Source organism: Alosa pseudoharengus, unplaced genomic scaffold (genome assembly GCF_046254945.1).
Source record: "Alosa pseudoharengus isolate Yale_2024_CS ecotype anadromous, Long Island Sound unplaced genomic scaffold, YU_APseudo_1.1 YU_APseudo_1.1_scf_22, whole genome shotgun sequence".
In the NCBI taxonomy this organism is placed as follows: domain Eukaryota; kingdom Metazoa; phylum Chordata; class Actinopteri; order Clupeiformes; family Clupeidae; genus Alosa; species Alosa pseudoharengus.
Genome location: NW_027468680.1, coordinates 27,103,666 through 27,110,981, shown reverse-complemented (window position 1 = coordinate 27,110,981; position 7,316 = coordinate 27,103,666). Strand labels below are relative to the sequence as shown.

General features: G+C 40.6%; 1 long non-coding RNA gene across 2 annotated transcripts; it reads right to left on the bottom strand.

Annotated features, from left to right (window-relative positions):
* Positions 1–911: 911 nt before the first annotated feature.
* On the bottom strand, positions 912–3,752 carry LOC143139417 (uncharacterized). 2 transcript variants are annotated; one of them, XR_012990400.1, is made up of 4 exons: positions 3,394–3,752; positions 2,647–2,766; positions 2,217–2,316; positions 912–1,280 (listed from the first exon to the last, which is right to left on the bottom strand). It is a non-coding gene; the product is annotated as an uncharacterized LOC143139417 (long non-coding RNA). The 2 variants fall into 2 exon arrangements; XR_012990401.1 differs by having other exon boundaries at positions 2,221–2,316.
* Between the last annotated feature and the right edge of the window lie 3,564 nt (positions 3,753–7,316).

Sequence of the window (7,316 nt, the reverse complement as noted above, 5' to 3'; positions counted from 1 at the left end):
GCCTGCGTATGTGCCTGTGCATGCAAGCGTACATATGTCTACTGTGTGAATATGTGTCATACGTATGATTACTGTGAATGTATGTGTGTGTGTGAGTGTATCTGTTTGTGCACATGTGTGCACATGAAATGGGTTAACATGACCCCTGGAGGCAAACATATGGAAAAAAATGGTCATCCTAGGCCCTATAGTTCTCAAGATATTCACAGAGAACTGTGTCTGCCCTACCCTCCTTTCGGGGGGTCCAGTCCAGAGGGGGGGCTACAGATCAAAACGAAAAATGACGGTTCCATGCTATCCATGTGGGGGTACATGCCCACCAAGTTTTGTGTACCCCGGTCTTTCAGTGTCCCGGGAATCCTTGTTGGTGTACGTCACTAAATGTACACATACATTATTTTATTGTAAGGCCCCCCATGAACGAAAGTACACAAAACTTGGCATGCATTCGGAGGGTGTCATAATGATCCTACACTTTTAATTTCGTGCAGTTTTTACCTTGTCAGCCAGAGATACACTGTAAAACCCTGTTAATTGAACTCAAAAAAATTGGTGAAACCGATTACACAAAAAAATTTAAGTAATAGTAACTCGGTTTTGCTAAGTCAAAGAAACTTACCTTTTTTAATTAGTCTTCACTAGCAAATTTTGAGTGTGTTCAACAAGGTTTTTTTAAGTTAAAGAAACATCAACTACATGAGTTCACGGTAATTAATAAAATTAAGCTTAGATAGCTTAATTGGATTTATTGATGTCAGCCTGAAATATTTCATTTTGCTTCAACCAATTCTTTAAATTAAATGTAAAACTTAAAAGTTTTAATTTCCAGAAAGTTGAACAAACTTGTCAATTTTGATTAGTTTCAACTAAGGACTTGAAAGAAAATTATTAAAAAGGTTGACAAAGGCCAGTGAAATTCTTCTTAATCTTTTATTTTCATGTAAACCATGGAAACAAATACAGGTTGGAGTTCAGAACAGGGCTGTAGTGGAGGCTAAATTCAAATAAACACAGTTTAGATCAAGGGCATAAAGACTAGATAGATAGATAGATAGATAGATAGATAGACAGATAGATAGATAGATAGATACTATCTATCTAGATAGATAGATAGATACTTTATGACAAATGCCTGACCAATGCTAGGAAATTCAACAATCATTTCAATCCAAAACAACAGGAGTCTTCTTTGGGCAGAGGGATGCATTTGCACTGTTCGTGCTGATCAGAATGAGTTCAACAGTAAGGTCCTCAATATCTGGGAACTCCGATTGAGAGACCTGAAGAAATGAACAAAGAACAATTGTGTGTTAATTGAATATCTAATAGGCATTACATGTCAAGTGATACCATGTCATATTAAGTTTAACATTTTATCTTCAAACTTTTCCAGGGCAGTTGCATTATTGAAATAATTACTTGAAATAATACTAAGTAACTTCCCTGGAGTTTCTTGGTGAAAAAACAAACAGAAAAACAAAAGCTTGAAATGTAACTCCAGCGTTATTCGACACATAGCCCTGTTGTTCGAGGTCACGGCTGTTCGTAAGAATAAAATTAAAAGAATTAAAAAAATTGGTGCAACATAGACTGAGTAGTGGCCCAGCAGCTATTGATAACCTACCAGGGAATTTGGCTTTAGTTTCAGTTCAGTTAAAATGCCTTGTTAGGTTAGTTTAAAGGGGTGGTTCAGGATTTTGGACATAGGACCTCATTTCCAAGTTACCAAGTGTGATATTACATTAATACACAGGATTAGGTGTTATAATCCCTTGTGCCAAGATCCAAGATAAAAACACAAGTTGGAAACCGTTTTCAACACGTTTCATCCAGTCCTTCTAGTTGCAGAGTTTGCAGGTGCTAGGCTGGCGAGAGTCAACAGTATGTGTAAGCCTGCCACTAAAAACAGTCTTAACCACTCCATAGTACACCGAGGCAAATAAATATAACGCGTGAATAGACGAGGACTGGGTGAAACGTGTTAAAAACGGTCTCCACTGATAAATAACACACTTGCTAACTTGGAAATTAGGTCCTATGTCCAAAATCCTGAACCACCCATTTAAGCTGCTGGACCAGTATTTGCTTTATGTTGTACTCAATTTTCTCATTGTTTTTCATTCTAATAGCATGCGTTGACCTCAAAACAACAGGCCATGGGTCGCTTAATGCCACAGTTACGCTTTAACTGTCATGTCAATAGAAAACATACTTACTTACATCCCATGTCTTTAGAAAAGTGGCATCATCCTCATGGAGGTAGAAAGGAAGGCCACGGAGCGTCACAGCACGTCGGATATTTACATCTGAGGATCCCTGCATGAGAAAACATGGAGTCAAGCCAGTTAATAACTACAAAATGCAATTCAATAGGATTACCTTTCTTTGATAGTACAGCTTCTGAAACCAAAGCATTCTTTTTATCTTAAGTCCATGGAGGAGTTGTAATCTACAAGACCTCTGCTTTCAAAGGGGGTCAAGCACTCTTGTATTGTATGTGGAAACAGGGCCATTGTTAGTAGGCGGTGTGCAATTTCGAGCAAAAACTCAAAATAGGGGGGTAAGTGTAAAGATTTAAAACACATTTGGTCAGAACCACACATGAAATGAATCTATTCCAAGTATTTGTACAAAAGAAATGCTTACCTGGGATTCCAACAAGATTGCAGGCCACCACCGAACCAATAGGCTATGTCTGCGGGGAAGGACGTCTGATATGATCTCCTTCCTTCTCAATGCCAATGTTGTTTGCATCAACTTCTGAATCTGTGAATTGAAGGACGAATACACATTTGAACATACTGACAATCTCTATTAGGACAATCCACCATCTCATGATGTCGCTTTAAATGCCACTTTAAATGCATCCTTAAATGGCCGAGAACAGTTTGCACATTAAATGGTTGTTTTCAACTACACAGCTGACATGCGAATAATACACATTCTGACTGAGCATGAACTGTGTGTGACCGTGTCATGAATTTAGGCTACTGACTTAAATGTGCAGACAGTCAGTAACATGACAGTGGACTAACGTTAATGGAGGAAACATTGCTAACATGCTGTAAACGATAATGTTGCAGGACCTGTGCCCTGTTATCAAGCAGTGCACCACAAAGCTTGCACTTCCAAGCTATTGTGTTAAATAGTGCTAACGGGGGTTAATTAGTTCATATTTTTAGTACTCACATTGGCAAATTGAGTTAGATCGCTGGCTGATCCAGCAAGTGCTGGCATACAGCAGCCAAATTCTTAGCTGCTAGTGCTAGCTAGTTCTAACCGTATAAAGTTACGTCACGTAGCCTAAGACAATATTTTCAAACATTCGGGTTTTTAAACAATATGATAAAGGACGTGCTTTAGGGTCAACATGCACCTCACTTTTCCACTTACGTTTAATTGCGGTTTTTCTCTCTTCTCGTCGTCTCCTCTCTCGTTGTCTATTTTCACTGCTCTTGTTCTCGTCTCTTGTCATCTGGTGGTCGACCGTTGCCGGCGTCGCTTGTCACTCGGCGTTGGTGCTGTACACAAGGTCCACGTATGGCAGAAGATCTGCCTACAAATTTGCTACAATTTGCGAAGTTTCCCACGCTTTCTATTTTTTCAAATTACTTAAAGCGGATGAGTGCTGTCAACTTAAAAGTTCAAATTTGTTCAAGTAACACAGACGATTAGAGTACTATTAACTTTTTTTCATTTTTGAGTGTTTACAAATCAAAAACATTGTTTTACTTGTACTGTTCGGTTTTACAGTGTACTGTGATGAAAACACCAAATTTTTTGCTTTTTAATTTTTAACTAGGTGGCGCTATACATGAAATAAGTGGTAATGGGATGGGTTGACATGCCCCCTTAAGACCAACATACATAAAAAAGGTGGACCTCCTAGGCCCTACGGTTCTCGAGATATTCACAGAAAACTGTCTCCGGCCACCTACAGGCCAGTTGGTGTATAGTAACATAAATTAATTTATTGTGTGGCCCCCCGTTAACGGAATTCCACGAAACTTGCCGTGCATTCAGAGGGTGTCATAATGATCCTACACTTCCAATTTCGTGCAGTTTTGACTATGTTAGGTCACAGATACCTGCGATTACAACACCTCATTTTTACTTTTTTGTGTTTAACTAGGTGGCGCTATACAAATGAGTGGTTATGGAATGGGTTGACATGGCCTCTTGAGATCAACATACAAAAAAAAATGGTCCTCCTAAACCCTACGGTTTTTGAGATATTCACAGAAAACTGTGTCTGCCCTACCCTCCTTTCGGGGGGTCCAGTCCAGAGGGGGGGCTACAGATCAAAACGAAAAACGATGGTTCCATGCTATCCATGTGAGGTTACATGCCCACCAAGTTTCGTGTACCCCGGTCTTTCAGTGTCCCGGGAATCATTGACGGAAATTTGGGCATGCGAAAAAGAAAAAAAAAAAAAAATCTGACTAAACCTATATGACCGCCGCTTCGCTGCGCGGCGGTAATAATAAATAAACAATGTAAACATTATTTTGATCTTTATTTTTGCCATTGGTCTCTGTGTTCATATCAGTGTGGAAAGTCCCAAGTTCCTGATCAAGTATTCTGTTGCAGTGATTGCTGTCATAATACCCTTATTTTAACAAAAAATTTGATCAACCTTTAATTGAGAATACGCATATTATTTGGTAATAAAACACACTTTTTCATCTACTTTTCTAAAAAAAATAATTCTTGATTATTTCAAAAGGTTGCTTATAACCCATGATTTGCATATTTGCATGTCTGGGAAAAATTTGGGCTTAAATGGGTTAAAGGAACCAAGATTGTGGCCAAAACTGGTACTGCAATCACTTTCAAATTACTGTAGAGTGGTGTATCCCCTCCCCCCTGACTCGAGGTTGCCAACCCGGATGCCGAAACACTACTGACTTTGTGATTAGTAGATCGGTAGAGGGTGGCGCATCAGGCCAAAACACAACATGACATGATAAAACACAACATCAACATCAGTGACATTTATGATTAATTGAAATACATTTCTTACATACGGTTCCTTTAAGTTCATTAATTGCTTGTAGGACTTCAAATCGTGTTTAGGCTGTATTTGCTTGCGTGCTTTCTGTAATCTGTGTGAATCATGTAGACAACCATGAAATCTGAAAATGAAAGCATTCTAAACTAGGGTTCGGGTGAGTGAAATTATGGGGGGGAACTTAGCTTGGTGTCAATTCCTCTAATGCTGATGTTTAAAATAAATCTGCACCAATACCTTGATCTTCAACTGTAGCCTTGCTGAGCTCCCTGCATCTTTGCAGTAGGATAAATTCCTTTTTTCCAGATTCATATGGCATTCTTATCATAGTAAACAAGCTCATTAACAGGTGTTTAACAGTAACACAGTATTTAGTATTACATATTTAACATTCACTATTAAATATTTAACATTCAAGTAATTATGTAGGAAGGTCGGAAACATCTTAAGTTCTACCCCCCACTAAATCGAACACGGCCTTTCCAATGGTACCAGTCTTGAAATTGTACGATGTCGGGAAATGTGCGTACTGGATTTCGTTTTTTGGCATTTTTAAATAAATTGTATCTCATGAACCGTATGCCGCAAAACTCGTGGGTGGCACTGTTGGAAAGCCTGTGGTCGAAATATGTCTGGCGGACATTGGTTTGAAGTCTCTACCACCTTCGGTTCTCGAGGCAATGACTGACATACGAACAAAAAACGATTTAAGCTCTGCGACCCAACCAGAACAGTTCCACGACCCACCAGTTAAGAAACACTGGTGTACAGTATATGTTTTGCTGTGCATTTCAATAGGACACATGCAAGTGGCGATTTCAAATCCTGAGAGATCGCTTCAAATGTGAGCATAATAAAGACAAGGAGGTCAGGAGAAGTGGGGCAGGGTCTGTGGGGGGTCCGGTCATGGAAATAGATAGCCGTCACGTTAACTCTGAACTCTCTGAATTCTCAGCTACAACAGCCAGCAGATGCCAGCATCAGCCAGCAACCGGCAGGGGGGAACCAGATGCTAGGCTGTAGCCAGGTCCCAGGTGGTAACCAGGAGGCAAGTTGCCCCCAGCCAGCACAAGGTTGTCACCAGCTAGCCTCAAGTCATTCACCAGCCTTCATCTATCCAGCCTAAAAAAAAGAACAAGATGGGAGAACAGAGGGAGAGGAGATGAATCGGGAGAAGATGCCTTTGAGAGGGCGTTACGGTGAACGCCAGTAGGACGGTTTTACAAGGTAGGACAACTCGACATGACACCGCCATCTCCCCCATGTCAGCCTGTGCGGCCCATAGACATAATATACATAGACGACGCATCGACCGCTGCTCCCTACTAGCGCTGACGAGATTTGGAGCCGCCATCTTGGACCGGTCAGCCACTCCACTCAGTGTAATCTGTTTGGCCGGTGCAATGAGCTGTCAGCGCACTTAATTAATCATATCTCACTGAATACCTAACAGATTCTCACGCGTTTTTTTTTGCTGCAAAGGTCACACATGTAGCTATGATACAGGCCACATTGTTCGAAAATACAAAATACAACCAATAGTACGGTAATGTTAAATCTTCCTTGTGAAAAGTTAATCCCCCGAGTATGGTCCGCCGATTTGAGCAGGAACATGCTGCACAGTGCTGTCATCTTGTGTTTTCTGCTGCAACGCAACGAGGAGTATGACCGGTCCAAGATGGCGGCCGCATTTCTTGTTTCCAGCAGCCAATGCGGCGTCTATGTATATTATGTCTATGGTGCGGCCTGCCCAGCTACACCTCCACCTCTGCCTCAACAAGAAGATGAAGAACAAGTTTTTTTTAGAAGCCTCCAGCCCTCCATGCGGAGAATGTCCATAGCAAGGAGTGCAAGAGTTCGTTTCCAGATGCACCAGCTTATTTATGCGGCTGAACTGGAGGAGGATGGACTTTAAACATTCTGTTTTTGATTTGCCTTTTGTTGGTTTGTTTACCATTTTCCCCAAACTCATTGACCTACACATTTCTTTTTGTCACACACACTTCACACAACTCACTCACTATACCACAACATGTATACAATAAAGTAATTGAGTTGACCTTATGGTTGCGTTTTCAATTGGACAGTACCACTCAGAATACAACAATGTCAAAACATAGTCTTAACACATATGACATTGAGCATGTTTTCATGCCGGGAATAAACCGTTTTGAATCAGTTTATTTCCCAAATTCCGTTTATGTCAATGTAATGGGTTGAAATGGAGTGTCTGTGCCTTTAAGCCAAACCATCACATCGGTGCCACACCGGATGCCGGATGTGTAGTAATTAACGAAGAGGCTGA